Below are 20,348 nucleotides of genomic sequence, written 5' to 3'. Positions count from 1 at the left end.
TCCGAGCGTTCTCGATGGTGAGGTTCCTAGCGTCGCAAAGCCGTGCCTACATGTCACTGTTGTTGGTGGTGGAGTTCCAAATGATCTCGACGTCGTAATCAGTGAGGACGAGCACATTGCAGTGGTCGTTAAGCATGAGGTGGCAGCTCTGATTGTGCACAACGTGGCGGCAAGGATGTGCTGGCAGCGCCTGTTCGGACTATGGCATGGTCGGGCAGGGCGCGCGAACTAGACAAAGAGGTCCTGGGGAGGACGAGTGTGTCTCTACGGCGGTGGAGCACAAGGGAGGAGCCTTGTCTATGCACGACGTGGTATAGTGCTGTGCTAGCTGCGGCTGTCCAGACGACAACATGGTTGGGCAGAGTGTGCCAGACAAAGAAGGTGAAGACGGTGGATATTTTTTTTTTCTTTTTCGAGGTAGATGGCGTACAAGCTGCAGGTGAACGCGTCGTCGAGGAGACGGCAATGTCGTATGCACACTGATATGTTACACATATTCAGTTAGCGCCATGTAGGAGGGAACTTGTCGCCTAGAGTCTGACATGTAGGCCCAATCATTTAGATTGGCTGTTAAAAGAAGTTTTTTTTGAAAGTTACTTCCCCACTTTATTAAACTAGATCAGGTAGTTCATCTGATACAATACTGAGAATACAATATGGAGGAGCTAAATCCCAGAAAACCGAAACAGCATTACACAAACCAAAACGAGCTAATTCATGAGCCGCTTTATTCGCATTCCTCCGGACCCAGGTGGTCTTGAACTCATCCAAGTTCCTGGCCATCGTCTTGATTTCTTCCACCACAATACCCACCGCCGACAGGTTTCTCTCATGCCCATTCAGCATCCTGGCTACCCCAAGACAATCAGTTTCCACATGCAGTTTTGGAGTTTGTCATTGCAGCGCGATTTCCACTCCTCGTTTACATGCCATCAGCTCAGTGGTCTCAGCCTGCGCTAAGCCAGGCAGAAAAAAGGATGTCGCCCCCCTGAATGCGCCTGTGTCGTCTCTGAATACAACTCCCGCACCTCCATCGTGTCCCGTCCGAGAAGTAGCACCATCGACGTTAGCTTTGAGCCAGCCCGACTCCAGTGGTTCCCATATCGCATGTTGAGCCAGTCTTGTGGAGGACTCCGTTCGAGCGCGCACCCTCTTCCACTTGTCCATGAGAGCAGCCACCCTCCTCGCCACCAGGCCCGCGTCCTCGATCCGCTTACCATCCCGTGTGTCATTCCTTGCCAGCCACAGGCCATATAGGCCCTGGATCATCGCGGACTTGTCTTCTTCTGAGGCCTCCGCCAACCATTGAAGCATCCAGGATGCAAGTGAGCTCTGGGTGCAAGACGAACGAGGTGGGACCGCCACCCTCGCACCCAATACCGAACCCAACTCCTTCCAGAAACACATGGAATGATAACAACCCCAGAACCTGTGATACAATGTTTCTTCTTGTCCGCAAGCCGGTTAAAAGACACCCGGTTTGATTTTCCTACGGAGAAGCTCCGAGCCGACCGCTAGACCGTTTCTGATCAACCGCCAAACATGAATGATCGCCTTCCCTGGTGCACTTGCGCCCCAAAGCGCCAGCCAGCTTTTATGTGTCAAGACCGACGAGGATGAGCCGGGCTGTCCCACTCTCGCTCGTTTCTTTTCCATCCCTAGGAGATAAGCTGACTTGACCGGGAAATGACCATTTCTTGTGAAGTTCCAAGCCAGGGTATCTTCTATTCCCGGCCCCCAACACAAATCTGCACAATACTTCAATATCTCCCTGTGAGAACATCGCTTCCAGCTTTTGGTGATTCCATCCTGTACCATCCGCATTTAGGAAGTCGCTCACTCGCGTCATTCCTGGCATAAACACTTGGCCCAGTGGGCGAAGACTGCCTTTGCGTGGTATCTAGTTATCATGGTGTATGCGTATGCTCGAGCCATCCCCCACTCTCCAAATCAGCCCCTCCAGCAACAAGTCACGACCAAACAAAATGCTCCTGAAAGTGTAAGAGCCAACACTCGGACAAGTTGCGTTAAGGATTGTTCCATGATCAAAATAACATGCTTTGAGAACACGTGCACAAAGAGAGGAGGGGACTTGCAAAAACCTCCACGCTTGCTTTGCCAATAACGCTTGATTAAAAACCTCCATATCCCGAAAACCCATTCCACCCTCGCGTTTGCTCGCACACATTTTCTGCCAAGCGATCCAGTGTACCTTTTTCTCACCGTCAGCTTCACCCCACCAAAAGTTAGAAGAGATAGATGTCAGATTCCCGCACAATTTTTTGGTGAGTTGGAAGCAACTCATGGTGAAAGTTGGGGTAGACTGGAGCCCCGATTAACCAACACCTCCCGAGCCTTCTTCGATAAACCTTGCCCCTTCCATCCCGTGACCTTTCCTTTGGCACTCTCTCGGGCATATTTAAACGTACCTTCCTTTGATCTCCCCACAGCGGTAGGCAAACCCAAATATTTCTCGCTGAGTGCTTCTGACTGGATGCCAATGACCGCCTTGAGCTGATCTTTACTCTTCTCCGTGCTCCCCTTCCCAAAAAATATGGACGACTTTTGCATGTTAACTTTCTATCCTGAAGCCATCTCATAGTCCCTTAAGATTTCTTTCAGGGTTAGCAGATTACTCTCCGACCCTTCAAGGAACACAATACTATCATCCGCAAAAAGAACATGGGTAACCATGGGGCCAGTGCTCCCAAAAGAAACCCCTCGTAATTCACCCACATCTTGTGCATTTTTCAGCAACGCTAAAAAGCCTTCGGCGAACAGAAAGAGGTACGGTGACAAGGGGTCACCTTGGCGGAGACCCCTTGAAGGTAAGAAGGAATCTGATATCCCCCCATTAAGCTTCACCCTAAAGCGTGCTGAGGTCACACATCTCATTATCATCTGGATCCATACTGCATTAAAACCGAGCCTCACCATCACCCTTTCCAGGAAAGCCCACTCAACTCTATCATATGCCTTCATCATATCTAGCTTGACAGCGCATAATGGTTTCCTTCTACTCCTCTTTCTTATCGCATGGACACACTCATAAGCCACCAAGACATTATCCGTGATGAGTCGTCCAGGCACAAAAGCACTTTGCTCCTCTGAGATCAACAGTGGGAGGATACCTTTCAGTCTATTAGCAAGTACCTTTGTTGCCATCTTGTAAAGCACATTACAGAGGCTTATAGGTCTAAACTGAGACAACAACTCCGGTGAATTGACTTTAGGTATCATCACAATAATCGTATCATTGAAACCTTCATGTGTCCCAGCTCCATATAGGAAATTCCTCACCGCGTTGCAGACATCGTCCTTGACCACCGACCAGTGTCGTTGGTAGAACAAGGCCGGAAAACCATCCGGCCCTGGGGCCTTGGTAGGGCCCATCTGGAAAAGAGATGTCTCAATCTCCAGATCCGATATGAATGCTGTGAGGTTCTCGTTCATCTCCGGTGAGACTAACAAGTCGATGTGTTGCAATACTCTTTCCGCGTCATTTGAGCCCTCAGATCGAAACAAGTTAGCATAAAAACTCGCAGCAAGGACCCGCATCCCCTCATCAGAGGTACACCGAGTACCATCCTCCCTACGAAGCGCCTTCACAGTGTTTTTTCCTTTTCCTATAAGAAGCCCGATTTTTACATACCCGAGCGACAAGCCCTACCGGGCTCCCCTTGTGGGCCTCAACCACTGCTTTCGGACAATTTTTTTCATTTTTCGTTTTTATAATTTTATTTTAGCTTTTAGCTACCAGTTATGTAAAAAAAAACAACTTTTAGCTACCAGTTTTTGTAGAAATATTTTGTCTTTCAGTATTTTATTTATCCAAAAATCCCTAAAACAGGTAATTTAGCCAACACCTATAAATCATCATGTTTTTTCATTTGGCCTAATATGTTTGATTCACCCGGTGCATCGTGTGCCCATCCATTTACTGGTTTTTGCGATTCCTTTGGTTTTTTCCCGGGATGGGATAGCAGGGCTATTAAAGCTACAGGATTTCCTTACCTGTTTGTAGCCATTTTATAGCTACATGAATTTTAAATAATTTTCTAGAATTGTGAAAAAATGTTTTGTACTTCTTTAAAAATATGCAAAATACTAGTGGTTTTTTAAAAATGTTCAAAATTCGTTTTAATGTTCATAAAAAATCAACATTTTTTGGTGAAAGAACCTTGTATTTTGAAAAAAAAATCTAGTGTTAAGATATCATAGAGTTAAAAATTCTCATGAATTCAAAATATATTCAAAAATTTGAAAATTTTGGCGAATCTAAAAAATGTACCAAAAATATTCAAGATATTTTTATAAAAATGCAAATAATGATCACGGATTTGAGAAAAAAATCTGAACTTCAAAATGCTCACTAGTTTAAAAAAATCACGAGCTAAAAATTAAATAAAAAATAAAAAAATGTAATGCTCCAAGTTAGTGCACACTAATTTAACTTATCAACATGTGTGATCTTCCAAGACTTCTCCGATTTTAGTGATTTTAGGCCTCTGTTTCTAATATTCCCAAACGTATGTTGACATGTGGTTATAAAATGAGAAATCCATATGCTCATTTGACCACACATAACGTGGATGCAACTGGATATCGCAAAAAAATGAGCAGGAGATTGGGCCAACATACGCCAAGTCAACGTACCACTAAGATTGGGACAACAAGTTGAGCAACTTTAGCTTGCCCCAAGGAAAAGCTTAGTAGCAGTTCTAACTTATCGCTCGCGAACCGCGCCTCGCACAGGCGATCAGGAGGCGACCTTCTCTGCCTCCTTTTTTTCGCCGGCATGGCTGCGGGTCCTCGACCCCTTCGGCTGCCCGACGGGCTGGGGACCCCGGCAACTTTGCTCTGGCTTCTACTAGGATATGTTTAGTTTTTCTCGGAGGTGTTGCATTGGTGGTGGAATCAACGTCACGCCAGAATCAGAATAAATTGGCTCTGCTTCTTCCCCATCCTGGTGATGCTTCAATCGGCAGCGCCGGGAAGCAGGCAGCCTTTGTGTCTCATAGGACTTTGGTTTTGATGATGTTAGGTTGTGGTGGCTGGGCAACAACGTCGGCTAGTGCAGAGTATGCATGTGTCTTGAAGTGTGGTGTGTGGATGGCGGCTTGCGGCGGCATTATTCTTCTCTGGTCACTTTGGATGAAGACCACGCCGTCAGGATTCTGGCAGACTCGGGATGATCCCCGACCGACGTGTCACAAAGATTCGGTTCGTCGTCTCTGGCGGGCCGTTTAATCGGTTCACAAAGCAGCGTAGTCCGCAATGGAGTTCTTCCAGATTTTGGTGTGAAGGTTGCTCACGTTTTTCTCCGGTGGCCGCGGTGATCATGAACATGTACTCATTGTAATTTGTTTGTCTCATGGAGTGACCACATATGTACTCATTGTAATTTGTTTGCTTAATAATGAACATGTGGTAGTTTCTAGAAAAAACATAGTATGATTTTTTTTGATAAAGGATGAATTTTATTGACTCAAAATGAAGCATCAAGAGAATACAAACATGATAAGTATACACTTGGCCTCTGCATAACTAAGATGCACACAGTCAACACCAACACACACACACTTAAATAAGCACGCCAGCAAATAGCAAAGTCATATAAGACCTAAGCTATGCATGTGCGAGAAAAAGAAAAAACAGAAGCAATCAAAACAACGATCGACAAAGTAGGACAACGACCATATCCGCACTAACCATCTCTTGACGCCACAAGGACAACGAGAAAATTCTTCAACAACAACGTCTTCATGAAGAGGAAGGACGATCAAGCGCCGCCATCACCGAATCCAACCGTCAAAGCTGAGATTATAGGTTTTCACCTCGAAGAACAAGTCCGAGCAATGCCTTCAACAAGGTAACGACGCAGAAACATCGCCATTGCTAGGTATAACCAATGGGGCCTGACCTAGGGTTTTCACCCCGGAGCTCGAGACCGGGTACTTGAAAAGCACCATCAAATCGAAGTCATGTATCGTCGCCACCACTTTTTCACCATCCTAGCAACGACATGCGTTGGGCTAGAAATCCCACAGCTGTCGCTGCACAACCATACCCTCTGCGTCAAGCCGTCATCCATAGCACCACTGAAGGTAAACTGCAGTAGTGAGAGCCGCCAAAACTCATAAAGAAGCCTTTCAGTTGCATCCCACTACCTTGCCGGTGTGAGCCGCCGGCCGCAACCACCAGATCTGAAGAGATAAATCCTCACAAAAATCCTTCGATGACCATTGCAATATGCAACTCAAATGGCCGGCCGGTGCCACTGCAACCAGAACTGAACAACTACTGGTAGCCATGCCTTCTGCATGACCGAAGGATCCAGGCCAAGGTGGTTGCCGCCACTAGGCCGCAGACGAAGCTCTCAAAACTGCGGAAACGTTCTGCCTCTAGAGCACGCATCACCGCCGTTGTTGTTGCGCATTGTGCACTGCTGCTGGACAGAGAGCGCCGCTGCCACCGATGTGCCATGTTGTGGCCGCTGATACGAGCACTACGGCTACAGCCGTTGCCGGGCGTTGCCACCGCCGTTCATAGATCGTCACGGGGCCGTCGTGCTACCTGCCGCCGCTCGCGCTTCGAGTTGCCTCCGCTGCTTGCTTGAATCACCGAGGCCGAACCACCCGGGGCCCGCCGCTACCGTCGGCTGCTTGGGCTTTGCCCAGCGACGGCGAGGAAAGAGACATCAGAGAGGAACGCGGAAAAAATGGATCTCGATCGCCACCCGTGTCGCCCGACCAGACGACGCGGGGGCAGTTTTAGTTTCTGAAGAATCTGTTATGATAAACTCCAAAAACGTAGTATGATGGGCTTTGCAAATATACTAATAATAACACTAGTAAATTAGTTTATATGATCGTTCTACAGACCACTTTAGTGCAATTTTAATCATGCCATAATATGTATGTATGCAATGACTAGTCCACAAGTAATATGTCGTGGTCGTGGCCGCCTAGGCCTCGCCGGGGAAAAGGACCCGCCTCCGCGTCGGTGTATAGGGAGAAGTGCGCGGTCACCAGCGATCCCGCGGGCAGCCGTACCGAGGGATGCCACGCCGGGGAAGGAAAGGTGGGGAGGGGGTGTTACGCTGGCCGGGAAGACCGCGCCATGGCCGTTGCCTCGCGGGCTGCCATTGCTGCCTCCGCTCCGGTCGCGTCGCCAGCCTTAGCTTGCGCGTCCTGTCGGAATTAACGTAGCCGTTTGCCGCCGTATGCCGCATTGGCCCGCCTCGCGCGACGCAGCCGTCGTTTCCGCTGACGCGCCTCGTCATGGATGGTTTTGGAAAGAGTTAATTACACAAGACCACAACTTCAGGGTAACTTATAACACTTTATCATAACTTTTGAATCTTTTAACAAAAAACCACAACTTCAGATCAACTTATAACACTTCACCATAAATTTTGAGTTTTTTAACACAAAACCACAACTTCTGAACTAATTCTCAACATTGAGCCCAAATCTATCAGTCAACTTCTTTTAATAGACAATCTGATAGGTTGGGCCCACATGTTAGGACCTAAGCAGGAAAAAGGTGGCATGTGCGCATCTCCGATATGGCCTACCATTTCCTCCGAGCGTTCTCGATGGTGAGGTTCCTAGCGTCGCAAAGCCGTGCCTACATGTCACTGTTGTTGGTGGTGGAGTTCCAAATGATCTCGACGTCGTAATCAGTGAGGACGAGCACATTGCAGTGGTCGTTAAGCATGAGGTGGCAGCTCTGATTGTGCACAACGTGGCGGCAAGGATGTGCTGGCAGCGCCTGTTCGGACTATGGCATGGTCGGGCAGGGCGCGCGAACTAGACAAAGAGGCCCTAGGGAGGACGAGTGTGTCTCTACGGCGGTGGAGCACAAGGGAGGAGCCTTGTCTATGCACGACGTGGTATAGTGCTGTGCTAGCTGCGGCTGTCCAGACGACAACATGGTTGGGCAGAGTGTGCCAGACAAAGAAGGTGAAGACGGTGGATATTTTTTTTCTTTTTCGAGGTAGATGGCGTACAAGCTGCAGGTGAACGCGTCGTCGAGGAGACGGCAATGTCGTATGCACACTGATATGTTACACATATTCAGTTAGCGCCATGTAGGAGGGAACTTGTCGCCTAGAGTCTGACATGTAGGCCCAATCATTTAGATTGGCTGTTAAAAGAAGTTTTTTTTTGAAAGTTACTTCCCCACTTTATTAAACTAGATCAGGTAGTTCATCTGATACAATACTGAGAATACAATCTGGAGGAGCTAAATCCTAGAAAACCAAAACAGCATTACACAAACCAAAACGAGCTAATTCATGAGCCGCTTTATTCGCATTCCTCCGGACCCAGGTGGTCTTGAACTCATCCAAGTTCCTGGCCATCGTCTTGATTTCTTCCACCACAATACCCACCGCCGACAGGTTTCTCTCATGCCCATTCAGCATCCTGGCTACCCCAAGACAATCAGTTTCCACATGCAGTTTTGGAGTTTGTCATTGCAGCGCGATTTCCACTCCTCGTTTACATGCCATCAGCTCAGTGGTCTCAGCCTGCGCTAAGCCAGGCAGAAAAAAGGATGCCGCCCCCCTGAATGCGCCTGTGTCGTCTCTGAATACAACTCCCGCACCTCCATCGTGTCCCGTCCGAGAAGTAGCACCATCGACGTTAGCTTTGAGCCAGCCCGACTCCAGTGGTTCCCATATCGCATGTTGAGCCAGTCTTGTGGAGGACTCCGTTCGAGCGCGCACCCTCTTCCACTTGTCCATGAGAGCAGCCACCCTCCTCGCCACCAGGCCCGCGTCCTCGATCCGCTTACCATCCCGTGTGTCATTCCTTGCCAGCCACAGGCCATATAGGCCCTGGATCATCGCGGACTTGTCTTCTTCTGAGGCCTCCGCCAACCACTGAAGCATCCAGGATGCAAGTGAGCTCTGGGTGCAAGACGAACGAGGTGGGACCGCCACCCTCGCACCCAATACCGAACCCAACTCCTTCCAGAAACACATGGAATGATAACAACCCCAGAACCTGTGATACAATGTTTCTTCGCGTCCGCAAGCCGGGCAAAATACACCCGGTTTGATTTTCCTACGGAGAAGCTCCGAGCCGACCGCTAGACCGTTTCTAATCAACCGCCAAACATGAATGATCGCCTTCCCTGGTGCACTTGCGCCCCAAAGCGCCAGCTAGCTTTTATGTGTCAAGACCGACGAGGATGAGCCGGGCTGTCCCACTCTCGCTCGTTTCTTTTCCATCCCTAGGAGATAAGCTGACTTGACCGGGAAATGACCATTTCTTGTGAAGTTCCAAGCCAGGGTATCTTCTATTCCCGGCCCCCCAACACAAATCTGCACAATACTTCAATATCTCCCTGTGAGAACATCGCTTCCAGCTTTTGGTGATTCCATCCTGTACCATCCGCATTTAGGAAGTCGCTCACTCGCGTCATTCCTGGCATAAACACTTGGCCCAGTGGGCGAAGACTGCCTTTGCGTGGTATCCAGTTATCATGGTGTATGCGTATGCTCGAGCCATCCCCCACTCTCCAAATCAGCCCCTCCAGCAACAAGTCACGACCAAACAAAATGCTCCTGAAAGTGTAAGAGCCAACACTCGGACAAGTTGCGTTAAGGATTGTTCCATGATCAAAATAACATGCTTTGAGAACACGTGCACAAAGAGAGGAGGGGACTTGCAAAAACCTCCACGCTTGCTTTGCCAATAACGCTTGATTAAAAACCTCCATATCCCGAAAACCCATTCCACCCTCGCGTTTGCTCGCACACATTTTCTGCCAAGCGATCCAGTGTACCTTTTTCTCACCGTCAGCTTCACCCCACCAAAAGTTAGAAGAGATAGATGTCAGATTCCCGCACAATTTTTTGGTGAGTTGGAAGCAACTCATGGTGAAAGTTGGGGTAGACTGGAGCCCCGATTAACCAACACCTCCCGAGCCTTCTTCGATAAACCTTGCCCCTTCCATCCTGTGACCTTTCCTTTGGCACTCTCTCGGGCATATTTAAACGTACCTTCCTTTGATCTCCCCACAGCGGTAGGCAAACCCAAATATTTCTCGCTGAGTGCTTCTGACTGGATGCCAATGACCACCTTGAGCTGATCTTTACTCTCCTCCGTGCTCCCCTTCCCAAAAAATATGGACGACTTTTGCATGTTAACTTTCTATCCTGAAGCCATCTCATAGTCCCTTAAGATTTCTTTCAGGGTTAGCAGATTACTCTCCGACCCTTCAAGGAACACAATACTATCATCCGCAAAAAGAACATGGGTAACCATGGGGCCAGTGCTCCCAAAAGAAACCCCTCGTAATTCACCCACATCTTGTGCATTTTTCAGCAACGCTAAAAAGCCTTCGGCGCAGAACAGAAAGAGGTACGGTGACAAGGGGTCACCTTGGCGGAGACCCCTCGAAGGTAAGAAGGAATCTGATATCCCCCCATTAAGCTTCACCCTAAAGCGTGCTGAGGTCACACATCTCATTATCATCTGGATCCATACTGCATTAAAACCGAGCCTCACCATCACCCTTTCCAGGAAAGCCCACTCAACTCTATCATATGCCTTCATCATATCTAGCTTGACAGCGCATAATGGTTTCCTTCTACTCCTCTTTCTTATCGCATGGACACACTCATAAGCCACCAAGACATTATCCGTGATGAGTCGTCCAGGCACAAAAGCACTTTGCTCCTCTGAGATCAACAGTGGGAGGATACCTTTCAGTCTATTAGCAAGTACCTTTGTTGCCATCTTGTAAAGCACATTACAGAGGCTTATAGGTCTAAACTGAGACAACAACTCCGGTGAATTGACTTTAGGTATCATCACAATAATCGTATCATTGAAACCTTCATGTGTCCCAGCTCCATATAGGAAATTCCTCACCGCGTTGCAGACATCGTCCTTGACCACCGACCAGTGTCGTTGGTAGAACAAGGCCGGAAAACCATCCGGCCCCGGGGCCTTGGTAGGGCCCATCTGGAAAAGAGATGTCTCAATCTCCAGATCCGATATGAATGCTGTGAGGTTCTCGTTCATCTCCGGTGAGACTAACAAGTCGATGTGTTGCAATACTCTTTCCGCGTCATTTGAGCCCTCAGATCGGAATAAGTTAGCATAAAAACTCGCAGCAAGGACCCGCATCCCCTCATCAGAGGTACACCGAGTACCATCCTCCCTACGAAGCGCCTTCACAGTGTTTTTTCCTTTTCCTATGAGAAGCCCGATTTTGAAAATACTTGGTATTCTGATCACCCCATTGCAGCTAGTCAATGCGAGACCGCTGCTTGTAGTAGATTTCCTCCTTTTCGTAGAGATCATGGAGCTGACTTTCAATGTCCTTCACCTCCTGGAAAAAACCGGTCACCAGCGACCGTTCTTTTGCATCCTTGAGCTGCCCTTTTAGCTTGGAAATCTGCCTACGAAGTGAGCCAAAGACCTCTCGGCTCCACGTTTGCATGGCCTTGGACAGCGTGCCCAGCTTGGTGCACATGCTAGCCGACGCCCCATGTAGTTGATTGGTTTGCTCCCACACACGTGCGAACATCTGCTCGTAATCCTCATGTCTTGTCCACGCTTCCTCAAAGCGAAACCCCCCTGTTTCTTCGCCCTTGCCGCATCCAGTGATGCCGCCGCTCTAATGAACAGCGCTGCATGGTCCGACTCTTCGGTGAGTATGTGTTCTACTGCCGTCTCCGAAAATATGTTGAGGATCTCGTCATTGCACGTAGATCTGTCAAGACGAACTTGGATGTTGGCTTCTTGATCTTGCTTATTGTCCCACGTAAAAGGGTATCCCGTGAAACCCAAATCCGCGAGACCACAATCACCCAGGCACTCCCGAAAATCCTCCATTTGGTTGAAGCTCCTAAGATTTCCCCCACGCTGCTCCGTCTGAAACATAATTTCATTGAAATCACCTGCACATAACCAAGGTAAATTATCCTGTCTCTTCAGATAACGGATGGCATCCCATGTTTTCAGCTGGTGCTCCGTTCGAGGTTCTCCGTAGATTCCAGTGAATCTAACGGTCCTTCCCTCAAAAGCTATTTCAGCATCAATGTAATATTGGCACCACGGCCTCACAATGACTGATAAATGATCCCTCCAAAGTAAAGCTAGGCCTCCACTCCTCCCCGCACAACCCACCGCAACACCATTCCGAAATCCCAAACTCCATTTAACTTTATCCATGGCTCTCGCCGACTTCTTTGTCTCGCTCAGAAACACCACCGCTGGGTTGTATGGCCGTATGAGGTCCCTCAATTAGCCCACTGTCGGGTCCAACCCCAACCCCCGACAGTTCCATACGAGGATATTCATTGTTCTCGGCGGGCCCGGTTTTCGGGGTCCGCCGATCTAACTCCATGATCACCGATGCACTCGAAGACTGACGACACTTTCTGCCGCTTCTCACCAACTAGAGCATCACCTCCCTCCTTCCGACCATTATCTCCTACCGGCACCCATATTTGTTTTGATGGCCTCTTTCTCTGTCCAGGCAAGTGCCAATAGTGCTCCTCTCGCTGTCGAGGGGAACCCTCATCTCTTCTTGGTTTCCGCACGTAATACCCCGGCCTCCTATGCTGCTCCCTGTTTGCTGCTACCCCCTCCCCTTGTTGCCTTCTTCTATAATCTTGGTTCTTTCGTGGGGAGATAACACCCTCTCTAACTTTTTGATGAAGCTCGTTCCTCAGCTCCTTCTCTCTCTTCTCTTCTAAATTCTGACGTAGATCATTCTCAGCTGCCCCCGTCGCACCAGTGTGCGTTTTCTGCGGGCTCACCACCTCCTCCTGTTCTTTCCCTTTATACCTAGACCCACCAGTGTGGGAATCGGCCGAGGGAGTATAGTCTCTGTACAATGATCTGCGAGTTGGGAGATCTTGAACATACGCTTGCCCTCTCTGGCCCGTCTCTCCTCCACTAGACATTGAGCTCTCCCTGCTATAATTCTTGCTAGAGTTTCCCTGCCACTGCTTCTTTTCCTGGTTGCTCGATGAGGCCCTACCCGGGGAGGCAAGCATCCATTCACCCCACTGAGATAGTGGATCCACCGGTGGGTCACAAACCCCCCCAACATGTACCAATCTACCACAATCAAAACAGAAGTGGGGAACTTTTTCATAGGCAAAATCGAACCAGGTCTTCTCTAAATCATCTGGCTTCTTCTTCAGGTAGAACCCGCGAACGAGTGGTTCATAAAGTGCAATTCTGGCCCGCACTCTCACCTGTGTACCTCTTGCAAAACCATCATCTCCAACATCTACCCTCACAACCTGCCCCAGCCAATTACCAAGAGCCTCTCCAAACTCCTTCGATCTTTTGTCCAAAGGAAGATCATCAACTCTGACCCAGGCCTCTATCGAATCGAAGATCATCTCAGACGGTCTAGTCTCCCCGTCATATTCCTTCAAAGCCACCACGTTAAAGTCAAACTGCCATGGACAATTATTGAGCACATGCTTCCAGTCTCCCTCGCTTCCAAATCTGATCATGAACATATTCCCTCCAGCAACTTGAATTGGGCTTCCCTGTGGAGGCCCCAGGCTCGCTGCATGGCTCTCTCAAACGCATGCTTGATCAGAGGTCGCGGGGAGAAAGATTTTCCGACGACAGCCCACTTGATCTCCCGTTTTGTCCTTGGATCAGGATCTTCAAACACAAAGCCCGCCGCCTCCTTCTCAGTAAGCGCGAGACCCCCCCCATCTTCGCCGACAGGGACGCCGCCTCCTCCGTGGCCTTACCATCGGCCGGCGACTCTGAGAGTCTCCGGCACGCTTTTTCGTCTGTTTGCCCCGTCTTCTGCGGTGTCCGCTTCATCGGGGTTCCTGCCACGGAAGGCGCCTTCTCTCCCTTGCTCGAGGATGACGCCATAGTCAACCCGTCGAGAAAGAGCACCAACACGCAGGGCACAGCCGGAGACGCAACACCGTCGCCACGTCCTCGCTGCCCTGAAGAACACCACCCAGCGCTCGGAACCCTAACCCTAGGCGCCGCCTTCCGATCGCCTTCGCGATCGCCTCTCGGTTGCCCCTTAGAGAAACAAAACGCTGGTGGACCCACTCTCGCTTGTTGTACGGCTGTTAAAAGAAGTTGATCGATAGATTTGGGCTCAATGTTGAGAATTAGTCCAACATTTGTGGTTTTATATTAAAAAACTCAAAAGTTGTGGCAAAGTGTTATAAGTTGCCGCGAAGTTGTGGTTTTGTGTTAAAAAACTCAAATGTTATGATAAGGTGTTATAAGTTATCCTCAAGTTGTGGTTTTATGTAATTAACTCTTTTAGAAACACAATCAATAATTAGACTATTGAAGGAATGAAGTGTGTGTCCTTCCCCTGAATTGATGTATCGTCTTTCATCGCCGGTGCGTAGCTTGACTCTTCATTGTCTCCTGATGCCATTCGATAGATAGCCTGTGTGTAGGAACAAACCCATGGCTAGGGACGCCGGCGGCCATCTCCTCGTATTCCCCTGCGCCAGGCATGGCTTCGTTACTGTGTTTTCCGTTTTCTCCTTTACCGATATATACAAAGCAACCAATCGAGACATCCGACGATAGGTGCTGGGACGGAAGCAGCACAATCACGTCCAAAAGAAAAGAAAAAGAAAAAACAAATGCCTACAACGGCGGATCGACAAAGAAACGAAGAAGCCTCGTGGCCGTTGCACCCACCGGAGATCGCCCACCAAGCTCCGAGCCTCCGAAGCACCGGTACCAATCAACACCTCCAAGAAGGGACGCCACGATGACGACGCTGCTGCCAAGGGTTTCCCCCGGTACGCGATGAGGAGAGAGGAAGGGTAGCCCCGACGCCCTCCAGGAAGGTCCGGCGGCACCCAGAAGCGCCACCACGTTGTTGTCGGCCAAGCCAACAGGGATTTATCCCGATCCCAACCTCCAACTCAGGCACTCCAGAGCTTGCCACCAAACAGACCCTCACCCTGCGCCAACCCGGTAACGAAGCTTCCCACGCTGTCTCACCACGACACCGTGGAACATGGTCTGCATAATGAAGAAGAGGAGCCGGGACTAGGGCAGCAGCACCGTCGGCACGCGGGAGGGCCCCACCTCCACCGTCGAAGATGGTAGCTGACCGAACGCAATAGCAGGAACATACCAGGCCCGTGGCCGCACAGGCCTGCCCGGGATCTCCAAGGCCCGTAAAGTTCCCGCCTTCGTGCTGCAGCCGGCATGCCGTCGGCTCCGCCGCCCCTGTCCAAGCTGCTCCCCTACCTCCCAGGCGGATCCGGCCGCCATGGCGAGGTGCGCTCCACCGCGCAGCCGGCCACGCACCGCCACGCCGCGCCCGCGCCGTCCCCATCGCGCGTAGGAGGAAGGACGGGCTTTGCCGGCCTGGCCGGTGGCAGCAAGGCGGCGGGAGTAAGAAGTATACCAGAATAGAACGGTTGTTTTTTGTTTTTAGGAAGAAACAATTCAAGGTAGAAGAGATAATCTGATGCGTTTGTTTTTTATCTAACGCTTCATGTATTCGATTGACCCAAAATGAAATTTGGGTTGACTGCCCCCCTAGCAGAAGCCGACGTTACATAAAGCATGCATGTCATGGAATACAGAAAGTGATGATTAGGAAAAAGAGCAGTTGCAAGTAACCGCGTGCGTACGTGCGCTCTCCGAAATAAGAAAAGGACATGATGATGTCATTGGAAGTTATGCATGCGTGGCCCTGGAATAATACCCAGTGTGCAACCGATTTGAAAAAAGGCGAATGCCTTGTGTTTATAGGAGTATAAAACCAGTCATCACAAGGCAAAGGAAGAAAAGGGCAAAAAGGCTAAATCTAAACGGAAAAATAAAAGGAAAACAAGAAGGATGAAAAAAAAAAGAAAAACAGTCGCGCCTTACCGGGCCGGCCCATCAGCGGAACGGCTTCAGCATAAAATCAATCGTGATAAACTCTACTACCTACCTCCTCCCCACGAAAGATGAGGAGTTTGGGCCGGGCCTGGCGGATTGTGATAATATAATAAATACGGCGCCGGCCGTGGCCTCCTTCCTCCTCCTGAGGGCCAAGAACCAACCCTAGCCGCACCAACGACCAACAAGCCAAGATCCATAGTCGCCGTTGACCGAAGATGGCGATGGCGGCTCTCCGATGCGCCGCCGGAAGGAGGCTCGCCGGTGGCGGCCACCTTCTACCGCCGGCGCTCAGCCGGCTTCGCCCCGCCGCTCCCGGCTTGGGCCGCCCGAATCTCACGCAGGTGGTAGTCCGATCTCGAAATCCCTAGTTATCCAGTCTTCTTTTCGTTTTCTTAATCTTAATGATGATGAAAATAGGATAATATACATGATGTGTGCCAAACTAACTAGGCCTTGTCATCGCACGGGAAAGAAGAAGCCGGGAGGGAGGTCCTGGAGCAGATCCAAGAGAAGAAGGAGAGGCTCTACGACCTCATCCTGCGCCACGGCTATAAGCGCAACGACGGCTCCATGTGCTACTCAAACGTCCAGCTCATGCACCATCTCTCGGCGCACATCAAACCTAGGCCCCAAAGCATCGCCTGGTACAGTACATATTTTCTTTCTTTCTTTCTTTATAAGTTATTCATGCCATCTGTTGTTTTTCATCTTTTATTTATATGACTACTATGAATAAATGTTTGTTGCATCTCACCTGGACGATATATAGGCGTTACCTTCGCAAAGTACATAGCCTCTATATTCTCTGGATGTGCTTAAGCCCTGGCGTAAGCGCCTACGCAATCTGGAACATCTATAAAGCGGGGGGAAACAACTTGGGTGCTGTTCAACAGGGAGGACAAGAATTGAGTAACAAGAATTGCATCGGTCAGGGGGAAGAAGTGCTTGTCTGCTGAAGGTTGTCACTGAAGACTGTCAATGGACTAATGGAGAATCGGTTGATAGTGATGTCTTTGAGAATTGCCGGTCGCCTCCCTTTCTGTTTCCTTGACTATCCTCTGACGTTGTGTAATGATGCTTAACTGATCTGTCTAGTTATTTTGTGAGATTTGCATGTCCATATGGTTTTGGTGGTTTATGCATTATTATTTTTATTATTACTCTATGTAATAGAAATATTTATATATGATATACATTATATCAGTAGTATGTAAATAAAATATAAGAAGTTAGAAAAACAAACAAACTTCTTATTTTCACTTGCATTGAGCCAACTTAAGTTCTCAATGAACATTAGAGCTGATGTCATTACTTTAAGATAACCTGGCAAAGTAATCCGTACAAATAAAAATTTACCACTCTACAATTTGTAAAAGATCACTTTGGTTGGAGAAGCTACTTGATCTATATCTGTAATATGGAAGTTCTCAATGAACATTAGAGCTGATATCATTACTTCAACCCTGTGGAAGTAATCCATACAAATGAAAAATTTACCACTCTACAATTTGTAAGGTTGCTTTTACCAATGTAAAAGATCACCTTGGTTGGATATATATATATCTATAACATGGAAGTTCGACAATGTCTTTGGCTTGTCCGTTCAAGGGTGAGGGCACCGGCTGGGCCATGAACATTTCTGCCATGCAGGTTTCTTTTGCATCAGCGAGCGCCCCATGATAACATATTGTTGATCTGTTCCTTGGAAACCTTTCCAAAATTATCACTGGGCACCTAGAAGTTTTGCAATGCATTGGATGGTTCATCCTACCTAACAGGAAGCAAGTTGATAATTCAAAAGTAAATTCTCAACCGGATTGCATCTCCACTCTGCTTTTGATGCCGTCCTACATCATAGGAAGAGTGACACACTGTTCAGTAGACTAGATGGCAGATTTCGCGTGCTGCATGATCCCAGATTGTCATGAAGGGTTAGCTAAGAGTTAGGTCCATCTTTGTTTTGTCTTCAGAATTCGAGACAAATAAAAATTTACCACTCTAGAAAAGATCACTTTGGTTGGAGAAGCTACTTGGATCTATCTAATCGACCTGATGGGGAAAAGGTTGATAAGAAATCTGAAACTACAGGTGATCTTGAATTTTTGCTTTTGAGAGGAGGTTAATGTTTGATCATAGTGAAGACAACTGAGCAAAAGATCAGATATATGCATGATTACCAAGAAATGTTGCGTTTCTCCTTAAATCAGAAATGCAGAAAGATTGCTGCTTCTGTAATCGATACGGCTGGATTGAGACACACATTAGATAAATTTCTATAGGCCAGAGTAGTGTTTCCAACACCACTAATTCCAGCTATCAGCCTGACAGCGAGATCACCAAGTTTCAGAAACAGAGTACACAAAGTTTCCTCATCTGTTCCCTCAGGTAACAGAGACTTCGAGGAGAGAACAGAGGCTACAGTTGGCCAACGCACCCAAGCTCCCTCCATCCAGTCCTAACAAGAAGTCATATTTTGTACAGATAGATCCATGTTCTTCAGATGCAAAGATCATAAATCTGTTCATGGAGTACATCACAAAGTCTATACATCCATCCAATTATGCCTCCCAAGTTTTGAACTTTTTTTTTTGAAACGGAGGCAAAACATTTGCCTCATCGATTAATTAAGAAGAAGAGAGTTGCCCAGTTAATTTACGGAAAACCGGGCGAAAACCGATACAAACAACCCAATGCGGACTACTCGCAAAGAATGAAACACTGTAATCGTCCAAGTGACACATCAAACACACAACAATCACAATCCTTGACACTTGCACAACTCAACGGAACTCCTGACAAGCTCACCGACAATGACAAGAATTGGGCATCCTCCATCATAGAATCGTGGACGCCTTTCGGATGGCGCTACCCTTCTTACTTTTGTTCCTTCTTGATTTCTCCTTGCTTCGATTCTTCTTTAGGGGACAACCACTTGTCTTGCCAGTTGGGGGTTGATCAGCCACCCATTTGTCAAGGAAATCATAAAACTCGTTGAATTTCTTGGTGTAGCTATCGTCAACCAAGACGCTCAGGCACCAACACACTGGTCGCATCGACGTCCTCAACCAGAGGGACCACCGACACGACATCATCGACTACAGAAACCACTGTCATAGGAGTAGGCACCAACACACTGGTCGCATCGACGTCATAGGAGTTTTGAACTTTGAGCAGCAAAGGTATCTCAAAAATGACATCCCAGCCTTGAGCAGCGGGTTGCGCTGCCGGTAGCAACCACAACGGCACCTTCCACATCAACAGGATGTGCACCTGCTATCACCACAAGCAAACTGGAGCTGTAATAGGCAGATGGATACAGCTTTCATGGCGTTGTCCTCCTTTGGTAACCCTCTGTTGTGGTGTATAGTGCGGTGTGGGGACACCAAGACGGGGCTTGCACTTTTTTTTTTGCGGTAATACATGTCTCATTCATGTTATAAAAATCATAGCATAAGCCACGTAGACACCGATCTTACAAGACTGAAAAGACAACGGAACGCTAGTCTTTGCATAAAGAACCATCAGTCAAAAAGGAAAAATACAATCAAGACCCAATAATCTCCTAAGTTTGACACCAACGGTCGTCACCCGCCCTCGGCTCCACAGCAGCAGTCACCAAAGGAAAAAAAAATGACAGGTCACCTGCCCCGAGCTCAACACGGCTCCATCATTGATATGCAGTTTTGCGGACCTCCAAGATGGTTCACCAAAGGAGAAGCCATTGCTGTTGAATGAATCAGACCGGGCAACACACCGGACACGCCATCAAACTTCAGATCTGACACCCCTGCACGACTAAGACCCCATAGGAGGAAACCATACCTGCCTGCAACCAACCATGAACCCACCACACGAGCCGTCTTCCAAATGTCTCGATGCAAATCACCACCTGCATCTGCTCCTCGACTACCTCGCGGTTGCCACTGAAACCAAGACGTCGAACAACCCAAAGCTTAAGATACTAGGCCCTTAAAACTAAACCTACCTGATACAACGATAGAGAGGTCGTCTGCAGGGGGAGCCGCCGAGGGACGATGCCTGAAGACTGGGCTCTCTTGGCGGTGGCTAGGGTTCCAGTGGCCACGCACCGAGAGAAAAACACTCAATTAGATCGCCCACGGGGCTTGCACCTGCAGCGGCGAGAAACATGCATTTCCTAAACAGCGCTTCAGGCGCCTGTTTGTAGTGTTTCTCCAATCGGTCGCACACCCCTGTCTCCATGCTTGGCCGACCTATTTTGTTTTGTTTTCTACTCCCTCCGTTCGAAAATAGATGACCCAACTTTGTACTAATTTTAGTACAAAGTTGGGTCATCTATTTTGAAACGGAGGGAGTATGATAAAACCGGAAAAAAGTGAGCGCATGATGGATTCGAACATAGGACCTGTCGGTTAAGTGAGAATAGCAGTAACCACTACTACTTTTTTTTTCCTATTACTAGACAATTGCCCGCGCATTGCAGCT

General features: G+C 48.5%; 1 long non-coding RNA gene across 1 annotated transcript; it reads left to right on the top strand.

Annotated features, from left to right (window-relative positions):
* The first annotated feature begins 15,980 nt into the window (after positions 1-15,980).
* LOC109766449 (uncharacterized) lies at positions 15,981-17,004 on the top strand. Its single transcript, XR_012188510.1, has 3 exons — positions 15,981-16,225; positions 16,335-16,528; positions 16,654-17,004. It is a non-coding gene; the product is annotated as an uncharacterized lncRNA (long non-coding RNA).
* Positions 17,005-20,348: the final 3,344 nt, after the last annotated feature.

Source organism: Aegilops tauschii, chromosome 1 (genome assembly GCF_002575655.3).
Source record: "Aegilops tauschii subsp. strangulata cultivar AL8/78 chromosome 1, Aet v6.0, whole genome shotgun sequence".
Classification (NCBI taxonomy): Eukaryota; Viridiplantae; Streptophyta; class Magnoliopsida; order Poales; family Poaceae; genus Aegilops; species Aegilops tauschii.
This window is presented reverse-complemented; position numbering and strand designations above follow the sequence as displayed.